The sequence below is a fragment of the Narcine bancroftii genome, chromosome 6 (genome assembly GCF_036971445.1).
Source record: "Narcine bancroftii isolate sNarBan1 chromosome 6, sNarBan1.hap1, whole genome shotgun sequence".
NCBI classification, from domain to species: Eukaryota; Metazoa; Chordata; class Chondrichthyes; order Torpediniformes; family Narcinidae; genus Narcine; species Narcine bancroftii.
In genome coordinates this window covers 41811852-41830645 of record NC_091474.1, presented here as the reverse complement: position 1 = coordinate 41830645, position 18794 = coordinate 41811852, and the positions used below count along the sequence as shown (strand labels likewise).

At 41.7% G+C, this 18794-nt stretch overlaps 1 protein-coding gene across 3 annotated transcripts in view; it reads left to right on the top strand.

Annotated features, from left to right (window-relative positions):
- The window catches only part of LOC138736011 (engulfment and cell motility protein 2), a 236027-nt gene that overhangs the window by 119486 nt on the left and 97747 nt on the right, over positions 1 to 18794 (top strand). The window contains exon 2 of one of the 3 annotated variants that reach the window (XM_069884795.1): positions 12991 to 13042. The exons of the other annotated variants lie outside the window; for them this stretch is intronic. The gene's annotated coding sequence lies outside the window, so the exon portion shown is untranslated. The remainder of the gene's footprint in view (positions 1 to 12990; positions 13043 to 18794) is intronic. 3 annotated transcript variants of the gene reach the window in all.

Sequence of the window (18794 nt, the reverse complement as noted above, 5' to 3'; positions counted from 1 at the left end):
CCATGTAAGCTAATGTCATATTATGCAAATTTGCCCTCCTCTGTTCCTTCGCTTCCTTCTGTTGTTTAAATTTTCTTCTATTCAAGATAGACCCTTGTCCCTTTTTCTCATGTTCCTGTACCTCCTTTGTCGCCTCTCTTTCGGCTTCTCCTAGATACCATACAAGCCTGATATTTTCCAATCCTAGCGGCACCTTCCCCTGACTCTGCAGCTCTTTCCATATCTGATCGTACCATTTCATAGCCTTTACTTCCTCTCCCTTCGGTAGTCCTCCCATTAATTGACTCCTTGTTTTTTTCCTCACTGCTGGTTCACAGATGGAGGAATCCATACACATCCCCCATACTCCTGACATTCCCCTAATTCTCCTTCCATCTTTCGTTCCTATCTTTTTTCCTTCAGACCTCGTAATTCAATGAATCTCTCACCTGGTAGAATTTCGCGTGCGGTACCGGATGTAAACAGCGTCTTCATTGTTGAGGTCTTTCATGAATGCATAATGAATAGTACATAAGCATATTTTCTATGATTACTTAACCCCTTGGTTCCAACAGGGGGAGGAAGGGGGGGGAGGAAATTGCATCAAAGTAAGAACAGTTGTAAGGTGCAACCCTCCTCTCAGTAAGCAATATCTACATCAATTAGAGCTCAGCTTTCAACACCATCATCCCCTCAGTACTGGTCAGCAAGCTTCAAGCCTGGGCCTATGTACCTCCCTTTGCAAATGGATCCATGACTTCCTCATTGGAAGATTAGTCATTGCTGATCGGTAGCATCTCCTCATTGACAATTAGCACAGGTGCACTTCAAGGATGCGTGCTTAGCCCACTGTCTGTCTCTACACCCATGGGTAGGGAGAATTCACATGCCATCTACAAACTTGCCAATGAAAGGTTGTCACAGATGGCAATGATGGTACAGGAATGGGATAGATCTGCTAGTTGAGTGATGTCACAACAACAACCTTGCACTCAATGTCAGCAAAATTAAAGGAATAATTGTGGACTTCAGGAAGGGGAAGCCAGCAGAAGACAAACCAGTGCTCACTGAGGGGTCAGAAGTGGAGAGGGCAAGAAACTCCAAATTCCTGGGTGTCAATATTTCTGGAATCCTATCCTGGGAACATCATATCGATTTTAATCATGAAGAACAATAGCGGCTATATTTCATTAAGAGTTTGAAGAGATTTAGTATGACACCAAACACTCTTGGAAATTTCTGCAAGTGTACCGCATTGCTATCTAGTATACAGGACAAGAACAGGCTACAGAGGGTAGTAAACTCAGTCAGTGCCATCATGTGCATTAGTCTTCATTCCATTAACAAGATCTTTAAGAGGCGGTGCCTCAAGAAAGCAGCTTCTGTCATCAAGGACTGTCACCACCCAGGTCATGCCCTTTTCTCACTGCAACCATCAGGAAGGAAGTACCTGAAGACACACTCTGAATTGCAAAATCAGCTGCTTCCCCTCTGCCATCCTATTTCTGAACAGACAATGAACCTGTGGACTATCCCACCTTTTTTGCACTATTTATTTATTTTTTAAATCGTGTATTTACAGAATTATAACTTGTATTAATGTTGCACCTTGTTCTGCACAACATTGCTGCCACAAAACAACACAATTTGTGACATTAGTTCATGACAATAAACCTGATCCTGATCTGACCTGTTGTGGTTATCAATACATTTGCTTCCATAGGAAGTGCTGTGTAGGAGCATACCCACTTGTAATCAGTCGTAGGAACTCCAAAGCTCTTTAAACATAGAAACTAGCATTTATTGTATATTATCCACACTGTACAGTGTAGGTTGCAATTAGGACTCCAAACATTTTGGTTCTGAGCATGTGATGCTGGTTGATCAGTTTTGCTACTGTTACAGAGTTCTGTGTTGTGTATTGGTCTATATGTTGTGTGGTTTTATGTTAAAAAGTGACAGTTTGCCTTAGAGAGCCAAGGTGAAGGTGAACTGCTGAGAGAGTGGGAGATGGACTGAGCATGTGCAGAAATTTTTTTTAAATTCTGGACTTGGATGATAAACCACCACTGGGTGGTGCTGTGGAGTGGAAGCTGGCTAGAGCATGAGTCCTGGTCTGGAGGACAGTTTAGAATGTTGGGATTTCAAAAAGGATGAACATTCCGAAGGCAGCCTGAAGGATCCGGACCAAGCCAGTGGTTCCTCTCTCTGCAAGCAACACGAGACAACTTCAAATTTTGTTCTCTCTCTCTCTCTCTCTCTCTCTCTCTCTCTCTCTCTCTCTCTCTCTCTCTCTCTCTCTCTCTCTCTCAAAGATCTTTTGGCTTCAGTTTACCAAACAAACTGAATTTTGTTTATGATCTTTGCTTCAGTTGAGATCAAAGTTTTGTGAGTCTTGTGTGTTTTGTGTCTAAGTTTTTCTGTGGGCTGGTTGGAAATGTAACTTAGACTTTAATCACATATGTTATATTTAGGCTGGGGAATTTATTAGTTTTACACTGTTATAGGAATTTGCATAGTAACCAATGGTCATTGTTATAAAATGGGGGGATTTTGAATTAAAGTTTGAAGGTGAATTGTTGTTAATAAAGTAATTGTTCATCTTTTCCCCTGTGTGATATGTCCTCTTTGTGGTGGCTGGTTTGATCTTGTAACATAATTTGGGGGATTCGTCCGGGATCAAACCAACTTGGAAGCTTTAGGGGCGATTGACATGCTTAGTTATCAGTCGTCTGAGTTTGACTCAACCTCCAACTTGAAATTAAAAATAAACAGTGAGTGTATAAATCACCAGCAGAAAACCCAACAACTATGAATATTGACCAGTTCATAGCTAACCCTTCAGTGGTTAATTTAAAAATGGCTAAAAAGTCAGGACTGATGGTTATAGTTGGCAAGTTAAAACTTCTTACAGTAAGAACTGGGATGAAAAAAAAGGAAATTGCCCGAAGGATTGTTAAGCACTATGTAGGAAAGGGGGTATTTGAAGAAGGTGCATTAGAACAGTTTCCAAAGGAGAAAACTTTATAGGAAGTAAAGTTGGCTTTGAGAAAACTAGAGTTGGAGGGGAAAAGGAAAAGGAAAGCCAAATGGGAAGCAGTAAGGCAGGCAGAAAGGGAAGAGAGAGAGGAAAAAAGGGAGGCAGAAAGGAAACCCAAACGGGAAGCAGTAAGGCAGGCAGAAATGGAGGAAAGGGCAGCCGCAAGGGAGGAGAGAGAGAAAGAACGGAAACATGAGCTAGAACTAGTTAAATTGAGGCAGACCCTAACTCAAAGAGAGGGAGAAGCCCAAAATCCATTTGCTGGTCAGGAGAAGAGGTTTCTGGTCAGTAGGGTAGTGAGGATAGTTCCTCCATTTGAGGAAGCTGAAATAGACCAGTATTTTCAGCATTTTGAGAAGGTAGCTGTAAATTTAAAATGGCCACCAGACCAGTGGTCACTCCTGCTTCAAAGTGTCCTTAAAGGGAAAGCCCAACAGATGTACTCGTGTCTCACTGTACAACAAGCAGCTGATTACGAATTTGTAAAGCAGGCTATACTCCGATCTTATGAACTAGTCCCAGAGGCTTAAAGACGAAAGTTCAGGAATTTAAAAAAGGCAGCAACCCAATCTTACCTGGATTTTGCTTATAGGAAGGTTGTGTGTTTTGATCGGTGGTGTGCTGCAATGAAAGTAGAAAATAACTTTGATTTATTGAGGGAAATCATTCTGATTGAGGAGATTAAAAATTGTGTTCCTGACAATAGTCAAGTGTTCTTGGCAGAGAAAAATATAAAAAACTTGGCAAGAATTGGCTAAATTTGCAGAGGAATATGCTTTAACCCACAAGCCTAAGTGGACACCAGGGAAAACCTTTCAAAGGAATACTGCTGATAATCCAAGTAGAATAAAAAGAAAATCTAGAAGTGAGGTTAAAGAAAGAGAGGAAGAGAAATGGGTGAAGGAAAAATTTTCATGTTATTTGCCATTATTGTAAGAAGCCAGGGCACATAATAGAAAATTATCCTGTCCTGAAAAGGAAGAAAAAGAAAGGGGTGGTACCAACTGCCTGTGTTCAGAGTGAGAAAGTTAGGGATATTTTTAAACCATTCATGACTGAAGGTTTCATTTCGGTTAAATAATGATCCAATCAAGTTCCAGTTAAAATCCTGCGGGATACTGGAGCAGCCCAATCGCTTGTATTAAGCAACATTTTGAATTTTGGTGAGGAGACCGATACTGGAGATGTGAATTTAATGAAAGGCATTGGTGGTGAAGCAGAGCCTATACCTTTGCATAGAATAGTGATGAAATCAGACTTAGTTAATGGCCTGGTTACGACAGGGATAAGATCCAGTCTGCTGGTGGATGGAGTTTCTTTTTTGTTAGGAAATGATTTAGCAGAGGGTAAAGTCATACCTGCGGTGAAACTCACAAGTAAGCCGTTGGTTTATGAGTCTGAAAAGGATTTGGAAATCTACCCTGCGTGTGCCATTACTAGAGCCACGTCTAGAAAAAAGGTGGAGGTAGAGAAAGTCTGTGATGATCCTGTAGTGGAGGCAAGCATTGAGGTCAAACTTAAGGATCCAGCTTTGCGGTTGTCAAGAGAAGAATTAATAGCCAGACAAAAGCAAGATCCTGATCTTGTTGGGATAAGAGATAAAATTCTGTCTAACCAGGACATTGAAACTGTGCCAGTCGGTTACTTTGTTCAAGATGGAATATTGATGAGAAATTGGAGACCACAAGTGATACCTGCCAGTGAAAACTGGGCAGTAGTAATGCAAGTTGTAATTCCCAAAACTTACAGGAATTAAATATTAAAGTTGGCTCATAGTACACCTTTAGGAGGTCATCTTGGAATGAAGAAGATGGTAGAAAAGATAAAGAAACAGTTTTATTAGCCGAAATTAAGAAAGGGTGTTGTGAACTTTTGTAGAACCTGTCACACTTGTCAACTGGTGGGCAAGCCTAATCAAGGACCACCAGTGGCAACCCATCCCTGCTTTTGGGGAGCCCTTTTCAAAAGTGATAGTGGATTGTGTTGGCCCATTGCCAAAAACCAAAAGAGGAAATGAATATTTGTTAACACTCATGTGCACAGCTTCAAGGTTTCTAGAGGCTATTCCCCTGAGAAACATTAAAGCAAAAACGATTGTGAAGGCTATGCTAAAATTTTTCACACTGTTTGGCCTACCAAGGGAAATTCAGTCAGACCAAGGGAGTAATTTTATGTCTGGAATATTTCAACAGGTGGTGTATGAATTGGGACCCCATCAAATTGTGTCGTCTGCCTATCATCCTGAAAGTCAAGGGGCCTTGGAAAGGTTCCATTTAACTGTGAAAAATATGATGAGGGCTTATTGCATGAAAAATAAGAAGGATTGGGATGAAGGAATCCATTTGTTATTGTTTGCTGTTAGAGAAGCAACTCAGGAATCTCTTGGCTTTAGTCCATTTGAGTTGGTGTTTGGTCATGAAGTCAAGGGTCCATTACTATTGTTGAAGGGACAGTGGATACATGATATACAATCAAATCTGTTGGATTATGTTTTCAAATTTAAAAGCAGATTACATCAGGCTTGCAAGATGCAAGGAAAAATTTTAAAACTGCTCAGGGAAAAATGAAAATTTGGTATGATCAAAAAGCAAAAATTAGGGACATTAAACTTGGCGACAAAGTATTGGTTTTGCTTCCAATGCAGTCAAACCCTTTGAGAGCTCAGTTTTCAGGATCATATAAGGTGAAATCAAAAATTAACCAGGTCACCTATGTCATTGAGACGCCTGATCATCGATGAGAGACACAGCTCTGTCACGTGAACATGCTTAAACCTTACTTTGAGAAAATGACTGAGGAGGAGACTAGGATTCCGACCAAGGTGCTAGTTATAGAGGAAAGTAAGGAGGAGACAAGTTTCGTGGAAGGTCATGGAGCACAAAAAGTGATAAGCCCCAAGCTGGAAAATTCTATAGTTTTGCCAAACTTAGACACCAAGTTAATGCATTTAACTAAATCAGAAAGGGAAGAAATGAAGACATTACTTATGAAATTTAAAGATATATTCCCAGATGTTCCAAGAAGAACTACTGTGGCTTGTCATGATGTGGAGGTCGGTGATGCTAAGCCTATTAAGCAGCATCCTTACCGAGTTAATCAGGAAAAGAGCAGATTGTTGGATCAAGAGGTGGATTATATGCTCAAAAATGACATAATCTGAAAATCAAGATCAAATTGGAGTTCACCCTGTGTTCTGGTGCCTAAGCCAGATGGTTCAATTAGGTTTTGTACAGATTATAGAAAGGTAAACATGGTGACAAAGACTGATGCGTTCCCTATTCCCAGAATAGATGATTGTATAGATAAGGTGGGAAAGGCTAAGTTTCTTACAAAGATTGATCTCTTAAAAGGATACTGGTGTGTTCCTTTGACAGAAAGGCAGGGAAATTTCTGCATTTGTTACACCTTCGGGATTGTATGAGTATAATGTTATGCCTTTCGGGATGAAAAATGCACCTGGCACATTTCAGAGAATGATTAATGCAGTAATTCAGGATTTAGAGCACACAGGAGCCTATATCGATGATTTAGAAATTAGTACGGATACATGGGAAGAACACGTGCTTGAATTAGAGCAGTTATTTCAGAGACTGGTGGAAGCACACCTCACAGTGAATTTGCACAAGAGTGAGTTTGGGCATGCCACTGGGTTATGTGGTAGGACAGGGACAGGTAGCACCAGTTGGAGCGAAAGATGCGTTCCCTATCCCTGGTAATAAGAAAGCTCTTTGGAGATTTCTAGGTATAATTGGATACTATCATAGATTTTGTAAAAACTTTGCAGAAATTGCACTCCTATTAACTAAACTACTTGGAAAGAAAGAAAAATTTATCTGGTCAGGTGCATGCCAGGAAGTTAAAGGCCATTTTATGCCATCAGCCTGTACTTTTGTCCCCTAACTTTGAAAAGCCCTTCTTTTTAGCTGAGGACGCCAGTGACAAAGCGGTTGGTGCTGTACTATTACAGAAGAAGGATGGTGATGGAGTAGAACATCCTATTTCATACTTCTAAAAAGTTTAACGACCATCAACAAAATTACTCGACCATTGAGAAGGAGTTATTAGCGCTTGTTTTAGCATTGCAACATTTTGATATGTATATTTGTACTGCTCAAAAACTGTTAATAATATATACTGATCATAATCCATTAGATTTTCTGTCTAAAATGAAAAATAAGATCAGACATTTATTGAATTGGAGCTTACTATTACAAGAGTATGATTTAATTATTACACACATAAAGAGGACAGATAATGTAATAGCAGATTGTCAAGATGTTAATCTGGGTAGATATGAATTTAATCACATACTTGTAAAAAAAATGGAGTGTTTATTTTATTTATGTAATGCTTCCATTACCAATTTTTTTTTAGCAGGGGAGGTGTTACAGAGTTCTGTGTTGTGTATTGGCCTATGGGTGGTGTGGTTTTATGTTAAAAAAAATGACAGTTTTCCGTAGAGAGCCAGGGTGAAGGTGGACTGCTGAGAGAGTGGGAGACGGACTGAGCATGTGCAGAAAATTTGAAAAATTCTGAACTTGGATGATAAACCACCACTGGGTGTTGCTGTGGAGAGGAAGGCGGCCCAGAGCATGAGTTATGGTCTGGAGGACAGTTTAGAATGTTGGGATTTCAAAAAGGATGAACATTCCGAAAGCAGCCAGAAGGATCCACACCAAGCCAGTTGTTCCTCTCTCTGCAAGCGACACAAGACAACTTCGAATTTTGTTCTCTCTCTCTCTCTCTCTCTCTCTCTCTCTCTCTCTCTCTCTCAAAGATCTTTTGGCTTCAGTTTACCAAACAAACTGAATTTTGTTTATGATCTTTGATTCAATTGAGATCGAAGTTTTGTGAGTCTTGTGTGTTTTGTGTCTTAAGTTTTTCTGTGGGCTAGTTGGAAATAAAACTTAGACTTTAATTATAAATGTTATATTTAGGCTGGGGAATTTATTAGTTTTACACTGTTATAGGAATTTTCAAATTATAAAATAAATAAAATACAAATTGCAAATAAAACAGTCGTCATTGTTATAAAAGGGAGGACTTTGAATTAAAGTTTGAAGGTAAATTTTTTGTTAATAAAGTAATTGTTCATCTTTACTCCTGTGTGATATGCCGCCTTTGTGGTTGCTGGTTTGATCTTGTAACAGTACTTTTTAAAAATGTATTTATACAGTTCTACAGTGTTTTTTCTCAATAGGTAAGTAAATTGGTTTCCTTTTCTAACATGCTGCTGAGTTTGGTGTACCAGCATTGTTCTGAAAATTAATAAATCATTTTGTTCTGGTTGCGTATACTGTAATTCCTATTCCACAAAATGGAACAGTGCAAGTTCCTCTTTATAATTTTTTATTATCATTTGCATCAATACAAAATATAAATTCAAAAATACAGTAATTATAATAAGTCATACAAAATGATACAAAAATTCTGTATTTTTCTCCCAACCCACCTCCCCCCAAAAGAAAAAAAAAGAAGAAACACCTATCCTTCTTTGGCTTGGCTTCGCAGACGAAGATTTATGGAGGGGTAAATGTCCACGTCAGCTGCAGGCTCGTTTGTGGTTGACAAGTCTGATGTGGGACAGGCAGACACGGTTGCAGGGGAAAATTGTTTGGTTGGGGTTGGGTGTTGGGTTTTTCCTCCTTTGTCTTTTGTCAGTGAGGTGGGCTCTGCGGTCTTCTTCAAAGGAGGTTGCTGCCCGCCGAACTGTGAGGCGCCAAGATGCACGGTTTGAGGCGAGATCAGCCCACTAGCGGTGGTCAATGTGGCAGGCACCAAGAGATTTCTTTAGGCAGTCCTTGCACCTCTTCTTTGGTGCACCTCTGTCACGGTGGCCAGTGGAGAGCTCGCCATATAACACGATCTTGGGAAGGCGATGGTCCTCCATTCTGGAGACTTGACCTACCCAGCGCAGTTGGATCTTCATCGGCGTGGATTCGATGCTGTTGCCCTCTGCCATCTCGAGTACTTCGATGTTAGGGATGAAGTCGCTCCAATGAATGTTGAGGATGGAGCAGAGACAACGCTGCAGGAAGCGTTCTAGGAGCTGTAGGTGATGCCGGTAGAGACCCATGATTCGGAGCCGAACAGGAGTGTGGGTATGACAACGGCTTTGTATACGCTAATCTTTGTGAGGTTTTTCAGTTGGTTGTTTTTCCAGACTCTTTTGTGTAGTCTTCCAAAGGCGCTATTTGCCTTGGAGAGTCTGTTGTCTATCTCGTTGTCGATCCTTGCATCCGATGAAATGGTGCAGCCGAGATAGGTAAACTGGTTGACCGTTTTGAGTTTTGTGTGCCTGATGGAAATGTGAGGGTGCTGGTAGTCATGGTGGGGAGCTGGCTGATGGAGGACCTCAGTTTTCTTCAGGCTGACTTCCAGGCCAAACATTTTGACAGTTTCCGCAAAACAGGATGTCAAGCGTTGAAGAGCTGGCTCTGAATAGGCAACTAAAGCAGCATCGTCTGCAAAGAGTAGTTCACGGACAAGTTGCTCTTGTGTCTTGGAGTGAGCTTGCAGGCACCTCAGATTGAAGAGACTGCCATCCGTGCGGTACCGGATGTAAACAGCGTCTTCATTGTTGAGGTCTTTCATGGCTTGTTTCAGCATCATGCTGAAGAAGATTGAAAAGAGGGTTGGTGCGAGAACGCAGCCTTGCTTCACGCCATTGTTAATGGAGAAGGGTTCAGAGAGCTCATTGCTGTATCTGACCCTATATAATATTATTAACATATATAATATTCATTGACTTTTTTATAATTTCTAATTGAGAGGGGTGGGTAAGATGGAGGATGTGTGTGGAACTTTATTCATAAATTCCATATTTTATGTCTTCTATTTGATTCCTTAAACTATATTTAATTTTTTCTAAAGGTCTACAATTTTGCATATTAAAAAAGAAATTAGGAACAGATTTGAGACTCCCAGAACAAAGTCAGTTTGAAGGTATAATGATACATTTATTATTAAGAAATTTATTACTTGTATGTATATAAGATTACAAGAACCTAAAAAATAAAAAAAATTTGTATAAATCAAAATTACGATGGGAGAAAAATTTAAATTTACAAATTCAAGAGAAAATATGGTCAAAATTGTGTCAATAGAGTATTACAAATACAGTCAATGCTAGATATCAAATGGTTCGATATAATTTTCTTCATCAGTTATATTATACTCCACATATATTGAATGGACTTAATTCTAATTATCCGGATAAGTGTTTTCGATCTAACAAGGAAATAGGGACTTTTTTTTACATTTAGTGTGGACCTGTGTGAAAGTGGAACAATTTTGAAATGATTTGAGTGTATTGTTGGGACAAATTATGAAGATAAAGATACAAAAAGATCCAAGAATATTTTTACTTGGGAATAGATATGAAAAAGATATAATACTGAAATTGGATAAATATTGAAAAAAAAATCAAATACAGCAGTAGCCACTGTAAAGAAATGTATAGGGGTAACGTGGAAAACTGAGAGTGTGGTACAATTAGACAGATGGCATATTGAAATGCAAGTTCCTCTTCGTATCCAAATTATCTAGCTAATTTTTCCTGTCCCCAATTTATTACATTAATGAAGTATTTTGCAAGAAACAAAACATCCTGGATCTAACCAACCAGTCAAGCAGCATCTGTGAAAAGAGAGAAAGGTGTTTTGGGTCAATGATCTTTCATCAGGTCAGTCACTTGAAATGTTAATTTGATAGAATCATTCAGCTGAAATGTTAACTCAGTTTCTCCCTCTGTTGATGCCACTTGACCTGTATCTCTAGCATTTATTTTAGATTTTGAGAATTTCATGGAATGGACTTCTGCAATGGACTTGGAGATTAGGTGCTAATGGAAAGGCTGCCAGTTTGCAGCACTAATAATCATCTTTTTTGGATGTACCTCCCTGAAATTTTGGAAGCTCTGTATAGTGACACATCTTTAATTGGTTCCTGTGTGAAGTAGGTCATTTCCCCATGTGAAGCTAGTCATAGTTTAACAAACAGTACCTACAGTTTAAAACCACAATGATCAAAAACTGAATCATACTCCTCTGTATTACATGGATTCAAGGTTAAGTTTCACTACAGTTTAGAGACATTAACTAGTAAGTAGTGTAATATTGATAGTTTTCAAAAGACTCTAATTAACCCTTTTTCTGGCATTTTTTGAAAGCACAGCAGGTTTTGGAGAGCACACGTTGCTTTTGTTTTTATTTGTAATCTTAATGACAAATGGCTCAGTGCCATAATCATAGAAAATATATACAGGAGTAGAAGCAGGCCATTCAGCCCATCAAGCCTGCAGCATAATTCAATACCATCGTGGCTGATTATTTGACTTCAGTACCTTATTCCTGCATTCTCTCCATACTCCTTGATTCTGAAATGGCCTCAACAGCCATCAGTGGTTGGGAGTTCCACAAGTTCACAGCTCTCTGATTGAAGAGGTTTCTCCTCAATTCAGTCCTCAGTGGCTTGGCCCTTATCCTTTGACTGTGACCCCTTGTTGTGGACCTGCTTGACATTGGGGACATTCTTCCAGCATCTAACCTGTCTAGTCCTGTTCGAATTTTCTATGAGATGCTACTCATTCTTCTAAATTCCAACGACCATAACCCTAGTCTATCTGGAAATAATGCCCTCTTTTGCATTAGGAGGCTAAAATTACACGCAATAGTCCAGGTGTGGCCTCACCAAGGCCTAAACAACTGCAGTAAGACTTGCTTCTGTATTTAAAACCTTTCACAATAAAGGCCAGCATTCCATTTGCTTTCTTCACTAGCTGCTGTACCTGCATTCCACCCTTCACTGGCTGATGCATCATGACACCCAGGTCCTGTTGCCCTTCCCCCTTTTCCTAATTTCTTACCATTTAGATAATAATCTTCCCTCCTGTTATTGCCTCTGAAGAGGATAACCTCCCATGTATCCACATTAGTCTGCATCTGCCCTCCATTTGCCCACCTTCCTAATTTGTTCAAGTCACCCTGAAGCCTTTTGGAATCTTCCTCACAGCTTGTACTGCTGCCCAACTTCGTGTCCTCAGCAAACTTAGAGATTTTATACAATTCCTTTGACTAGATCATTAATGTATATTGTAAATAGCTGGGGTCCCAGATCTGAAGCTTGTATAGCCCACCAGTAATTGTCTGCCAAACTGAAAAGGACTCATTTGTTCCCACACTTTGCTTCCTGCCTGTCAACCAAGCCAATGTATTACCTCCTATACCACGTTCTCTCATTTTTGACACCAATCTCTTGTATGGGACCTGATCAAAAACCTTTTGAAAGTCTACTTATACCGCATTGTCTAGTTTACCATTATTTACTCGACTGGTTACATCCTCAAAAAATTGTGGGAGATGTCTTGAATGTAATTTATTGTTCATCCATGCTGACTTTGATTACTCCTGCTCTCTGTGATTTGGACCAAATTGGCTACAATGGCAGAAGAGTGTGGACATCAGGTCTAATTCATAGAACCATTGAGTTGACAATGTGGGCTGAGAACAAATAAAAAGTGGCCAGATATGAGTAACGGAGCAGGTTGGCTCAATCAAGGCCTTTTTATAGTTGGGGGGGTGGGGGGGAAGAGTGAATGTAAAAGCGGATATTCTCCACCTTTACCGCTTCCACTTACCTTCATGCAAGCTCCAAGGGTGGATTCATCAGGTGAGCTCCGATCTGCTTAAAGGGTACACTCAGAGATGGAGCAACTCTCTCCACCTCTTCCATAAAGGCAATGCCACTGAAAGCTGTGGGCTGATGATGTCATCAACCCCGCGACCCAGGAGCACGAATTTTAAAGTGCTCAGTGCGTTCAGGTGCTTATTACTGACATCAATCACATCATTACTCTGTTCATATTAGAGATAGGTAAAGTATTTTGTTATTTTGGGTGGGATGGAATGTCTATATTGACTTTTCACTTTCTGGCACCTATGGATGAAATCACTGCACCACTTGTCCCACAGCTCCGGAAGAAGGTTCTTGACGCTGATCTATGAAGACCTTCTCCATAAAAAGGTAAATTCACCTTTTTCTCGTTGAGCCGGCTCTAATGCGGCGTTGGACAATAAAAAAAAGCCTTCAGTGTAATCTAAAGGGTCAGCGTATGTTGTCCTACACAAATACTGATTCCATGTGGTCTAACCACATGAACTGTGGGGTGAGGGAGGGGAAGCTTTGATTCCTAATGAAACAATAGCCTTTTTATCAACTCAAGTAAAGGGACTCTAAGTAAAGGATACCTTTGCAATTGGATTCTAGACTTTCTGTCAGAATTACCTCAGGCAGTCTGGATCAGTAATAGCACCTCCAAGACCATCGCACTGAATAGAGTGCCCTCCGCCCACCCCCCCTCCCCTCCCCAACCAGGGCTGCGTGCTTCATCCTCTGCTGTTCACTCTGCTAACCCACGACTGTGAGGCTAAACACAGCTCGAACCATGTCATCAGGTTTGCTGACGACACAACCGTGGTGGGTCTGATTAGTAAGAATGAGGATTCAGCGTACAGAGATGAGGAGCAGTCGCTAACGGACTGGAGTAGAGCCATCAACCTGTATATGAATGTTAATAACACAAAAGAGATGGTTGTTGACTTCAGGAAGGCCCAGGAGGACCACACTCCACTGACCATTGACAGCTCCACCGTTGAAGTCATCAAGAGTATCAAGTTCCTTGGAGTGCACTCGGCTGAGAATCTCACCTGGTCTCTTAACACCAGCTCCATAGCCAAGAAAGCCCAGCACTGCCTTTACTTCCTGCAAAGGCTGAGGAAAGTCCATCTCCCACCCTCCACCCTTACTACATTCTACAGAGGATGTGTTGCAGTGGTTCTCAAGCTTTTTCTTTCCTCTCACAGACCACTTTAAGCAAACTCTTACTAATCATGGAGCACCTATGGTATAGGGAATACTTAAAGTGGTCTGTGAGTGGGAAGAAAAGGGTTGAGAACCACTGATGTATTGAGAGCATCACTGTCTGGTTTGGAAGAAGTACCTCCTCAGACCGCAAGACCCTGCAAAGGAAAAGATCATTGGGGCTGTCTTCCTACCATGAAGGACATCTACCACACTCAATGCAGGCAAAAGGCAATAAACATTGTGAAGGACTCCACACAGCCCTCATGTAAACTGTTCTCCCTTCTGCCATCTGATAGGAGGTACCATAGCACTTGGGCACGTGTCCAGATCGGGCAACATTTTTACCCCCAAACCATTAGACTCCAGAATTCTCAGAACATATCTAAATAATGTACAGTGAACTTTAACTATATACATCTTAATATTTGAATGTGTTTAACTTCTAACTTGTATCTATGTAAATATACTCTGTGGTCCTGGAGAAATGCTATCTCGTCTTTACCGTGTGAGCAGGGTATGAACGATAGATAAAGGTGACTTGTCTTGGGGGATGCTCAAAGAAAAAGGAAAAGGAAAAAACTCTTAAATGCTCATTGGACTTTTGTAGAAAACTAATGCTTAGTTCCTGGAACATCTGAATCAATCCAAAAGAGTTGATGGGACTTCACCTGAACCAAGAGTATCATGCAGGATTGTCAGGCTGGAGTACTCAGTTTACAAAGGGAGAGATGTCAAACTTTCAACTGAAAAGGAGGTGGCATTAATGGATGGAGAGAAAAATCTAAAGTGAGGAGACATTAGGAAGGTTGGCTATGTTTGGAAGAAATGCTTGAGGGAATGAGGATAGCAGAGGAGAAAGACTTGCCTTAATCTTTCTTGTGTGAGCACCCAGTGGGCTATGGGTTGGTAGGTTAATTGACCACTGGAAATTACCCTGCTGTGTTGGTGAGAGATAGAATCGGGAGGGAGTTGATCTGAATGTTAGGAGAATAACATGGGATTAATGCAGGGTCCAAGTATTTGAGTCCTTGGGTTGAAGGGTCTGCTTCCATGCTGTATGTTCTTCCAATGACTGGAAAATAAATTAAAAAAACAAAGCTGGAAATACTGGAGCAAAATGTTGCAGATACCAGCAGATCAGGCAGCCTCTGTGGAAAGAGAAAGGGTCAAAATTCTTTGGGTGTGGGATCCTTCTTCAGTGCTGGTTAACTTGCTAGAGTTTTGACAACTGATCACAGATGCAAATCCTTGTTTGTTTCTCTTTCCAGAGATTCTGTTGAGCTGTTCCATCATTTTTTTTTATTTTGCCCCAAAGGACTGGATCTGAAAGGCATCTCAATTGCCAGAAAGTTATGGAGGGGCATGCTGCCTGTGGTGGTAATGTTTCTAGAAACTAATCAATCGGTGGGGAAGAGGGGGGTTGGAACAGCGAGAGAAATTGAATTTTTTAATTTAGAGTTGCAGCACAGTAATGGGCCCCCAGGCCCATGAACCCATGCTGCCCAAATACACCCATGTGACGAATTAATCTACTAAACCCATACATCCTTCTAACGTGGGAGGAAACCAGAGCGTCCAGAGGAACTCCACACGGACACAGGAAGACTATACAAACTCCATGCAGACAGCGCCAGATTCAAATTCAGGTTACTGGATTTGTGATGGTGTTTCATTAATTGCCATGGTAACCATGCTGCCCGACTTAAGTTACTGAAATGTGGATTTATTAATCACGTTTGACTAATGCTATCAACGTCCTCCATGTGGATTTTCAGTTGGTGTTTTTGCGGACAAATTCCTTCAAATGGCTCAGTAGAAAAATTGAGCCCATGGAATTTAAGAGTAATTGGTTGAAAGGATAAGATATTGATTGAAAAGCAAAGCAGGAAGTCCTGGTGAGTGAAGATATGATCTGGCCAACAGCAATTAAGTTGAAAAAGGCAATATGGTCTAACTTGCATAATTCTGAAGGACCTGCATAAATCTTAGAAAGAATCAGAAATACATTGAGATTGTGCGATATTGAATGGGATCCCGAACTTTATAAACACTGGCCCATTGGGAATATGAGAAAAGCTTTTCAAGCAGAGGCTGATTGTTATTTGCTGGTTAAAGTACAGTCAGTTAGGCCCTTCAAAAGAAATTGGGTTCTAGGGGGTGGTGGAGGAATGGAAATTACCAAATCTGACCCCAAATCCAGCATAGATACGGGCACCCACATGTAATCTTTAACCCTGGTTAGAAATCCCAGATACCGCCCGGGATTTGTCCACTTGCCTGGGTCAATTGGAGGCAAGGAGTTCAAGCAGAATTGTCTTAATTAGAATCAGATTTTTTTTGTTGTTTGGTCATTGTACAAGATCAAAAATAATGTTTTTACAAAAAAACCCCAAAATTATAAGATTGCTTTGTTGTGAGTGTTGCAGCAGGTTGTTGCCTGTAGCAACAGCAGTTCGGCCGAAGCCTTACTGAATTGGTACTTTAAATTAAATTGCGGGAGTAGAGTGACAAAGATACTTTAGATCCAATGAATATTATTTCAAAGACACATGTATGGGGAAAGTATGTCAAACGTATGGGATTTGACACAGTATCTTCAAGAAGGAGGTACAGGGGCATCAAACTCAGGTCTGCCAATCTTGGAGATGGCTTCATCCTGCAGGCTGTGAGCTTGATGAGTAGTATCCTGTAAACGAGTACATCATTCCCAAACATTTATTTAAAATTATATCCTTGTATATGTGTGTGAATTTGTGTATTGTGTGGGCACGTGCAATCTGGTCTGGAGAAAAGCTTTTTTCTGATTGTATATGTACAGTCAGATGATAATGAACGATTATCAACGATTATAAAATGATTTCAAAGTATGGTGATGCTTGTATAAACTCAGGAGATTCATTTGAGAAATGTATTCCATGATATGCAGGCTACAAGCTCAAGGTGAATGAAGCAAGATGAGTATGACCATCCATATTTATGCTGTGAGCTTCCATGACATGTCTCCTAGATTTGACTCCATGCTGCCCTTCCAACCCTATGTGCCATCGCTGTTTCAACCTCTACTCCTGTGTCGCAGCCGTGATGCCATCAAACCCACAGGGTTCTGTTCACCATAGCAGTGTCCCAGGAAAAGTTCAAAGCCCCTTGTGTAAAATGTCACCAAGGTGGGAAAGAAATTGATGGAAAATAAGGCAAGGATGACACCGAAACTTGGGAGGAGGAAGAACACTAAGAAGACGAGAGCATAAACGTTTTGGGAGAAGATTATATTAAAACAAAAAATGTTGGAAATACTCAGCAGGTTTGAGACCACCTCTGGAGAAGAAAAATAGTTATTGCTTCATGTTATAGACCCTTTGTCAACATCTGCTAAGCATTTCCAACTAACTCTATCTCTTTATATTTTGGATTTCTAGTGTCTAGGATTATTTTAAACAACTATTTGTTAAATGTTTCAATATATTGATTTTTCCATTATCCATTTTATTTATGTTCTTTGAAGTGAAGGGTATTCTATGCATGACAGTTACTGTGTGTGTGTGGCTGCAGAAGAATTCGTAGCTCTGATCCTATGTTTGTCTCAGTTCTGGCACTAGGCTCTTTCAGGTGGCCAGAAGACCCCAATGTAAAGCCACATATTCTACCCCTATGCGGCTGTTGGGAGGCCACCTGAAAGAGCAGGAGGCGCCTCCGAGGCGCACTTTCTAACCCTCCTCCAGGAGGAATAATCGCCGGAGCACTTGAATGCAGCTGCCTGAAAATGGCTGCTAAGGGGCGGGCTGATGGCAATCAGCTGGAGACCCAACTCACTATGCCCCCCTCCCTGCACCTGACAGCCCCCCTTCCCCACTGCCTGACAGCCCCCCTTCCCCACTGCCTGACAGACCCTTCCCCGCTGCCTGACAGCCCTCTTCCCCGGGACGTCAGGGCAGGGGCTGCCGGCGCGGGATGTCAGGGCAGGGGATGCTGGTGCAGGACATGGTCCATAGGTGTGCATATAGTGGAAGACCTATTCTGCACCCACAGTGTCTGCCTCTTCAATACTCAGGAAGGTATATAGCGCCTAAACTTCCTAAGGAGTGCTGAGGAGGGCAAGGCTCCCGGTCCCAATCTTGACCACATTTTATAGAAGCAGAATTGAGTGTGTCCTGTCCGGCTGCATCTTTGGCCCTTTTTATGAAGTGAAGCTGCCGAGGTGGGGGTGGGGGGGAGGGGAGAAGGCCTATATGGCTACTCCAGCGTTGCTTTCATGGCAAGTGGGATTTGGAGCCGTCCACTGGAGCTGAGGGAGGCAGGGCGAGTAGTGCAGTTGCCCTGCCCGTCGCCGTGAGGTCAAACAATGGTGGCCTTTGTTACCCAGAATCTCCCACGCAGCTGGAAATGCTCAGGGAAATACAGAGCAGTTCCAGATGCATGGGGAATAATGGGTAACTAAGACGGCCATTGATCCCACATTAAAACAAAAAGAGATTCTCGTTATAAAACCTGAGGGTCCTTCTTACAGCTATTTTGCTCGACGTTACCCCTCCAGCACAGCAAGCCCAGCTCTTCGCTCCCCTCTTTCATCCATCAGATTCCCTGACTCTGCTTCTCCATCTCTCCTCCTTCCTCCAAGCCGTGGACCTCAGCACCCGGGTCCCTTCACCCTCTGACCCCAGCGGCTCATCAGGCTCCCACTCTCTTTGCCCCTGCTGGGCCGCCACGCTCTTCAGGCCGGACTCTCTCCACTCCCCCTCACCTTGCACATCCATTCCTGCCCTCTCCAGCTCCTCGCTGCCCTTCTGCTCCTTGAGCTTGGTGGCCTTGGTGGAGGAGCGAGGGGCAGAGGGGGAGCAGGAAAAGGACATTTTCGGGTGGCAGGAGGGAGCTCATCCCAGCAGCAATCACCTTGGGAGCCCTGGGGGGTGCCTCC